A 1,109-nucleotide genomic window follows, 5' to 3' on the forward strand; every position below is an offset into this window, starting at 1 on the left:
TTATATATATTTTATTGCAAAAATTTAAATCCTAACCTATTTCTTCATTTCCTTAATAAAATAATTGTTTTTATCAATATTTTATAAATGCCGTTTTAACGAATTTAACAATTTATAACGATGTAATTAACGCATATTTAAAGTAGTGAGACCAACTTTTTCTAAATTTTCATTTATCTTCTAAGAAGAACAAGCGTTGTATAGGGAAATTTTACGTTTTCTATCCTTAGTTTTATTTATCATGTTTTATTTATCATGTGAATAAAATCATATTTCACATGTGGCAATAACGGAGCTAACTATAGGAATTAACACTAGAATTACGGGTTAAGCGATTCCCGATCATTTTTTTTTTTTTTTCAACCGCTTCGACGAAGATTCCGGGGTCGCGCGCCGTCGACGCTTTTGGGACAGTGGGAGAAGAAGGGAAGGAGGGAGGAAGCATCGGTGTCGCGCGGCGCGGCGCCGCAGTGGTGGGGGGGAGGGGGGGGGGACAGCGCGAAAGGAACGGTCGCGTATTCGCCGCGCGACGCGCAATGTGCACCGCGCCATCGTTCGAAACGCGTCGGTGTCGCTCTCGCGCGCAACGGGGTGACGGATTATTGCCTTTTGATCGCGCTGTACACGATTATACCACGGGGAAGAATTAGCGTGAGATTCAACGTTCGCGTTTACATTCTTTCCCCTATTTCGGGAGAGAGTGAATTGCAAATCGCTTGCTCATATACAGACTGGGACCTGTCAACCTGTCAAGTCGCGAGATCATGATCCGCATCGCGACGCGATAAACGCGATCGAGAGAAGGAGAGAGAAAAAGAGCGTTCTCCAAATTCGTCATTGTAACGTTCCACTTTCTTCCCGGGCGAACGCAAGCGCGGCGATCGAATGCGCCTCGTTGGATGCTGTCGGCAGCGCGCGTGGTCGACCTGGAAGCCCGTGCTCATCGGAGCACTGCTGTGAGCGGGTGCTGCTGCTGCTGCTGCTGCTTCTGCTGTTGCTGCTGCCGCTGCCCTAGGTAGCACTGGTGGCCGCGATGGACGCGCGCGTGGTCGTCGGTGCGCCGGCCGCGGAAGAGACGCCGGTGGCGGTGGCGACGCGGGGCGTCGCGA

The sequence above is a fragment of the Atta colombica genome, unplaced genomic scaffold, assembly GCF_001594045.1.
Source record: "Atta colombica isolate Treedump-2 unplaced genomic scaffold, Acol1.0 scaffold155, whole genome shotgun sequence".
In the NCBI taxonomy this organism is placed as follows: domain Eukaryota; kingdom Metazoa; phylum Arthropoda; class Insecta; order Hymenoptera; family Formicidae; genus Atta; species Atta colombica.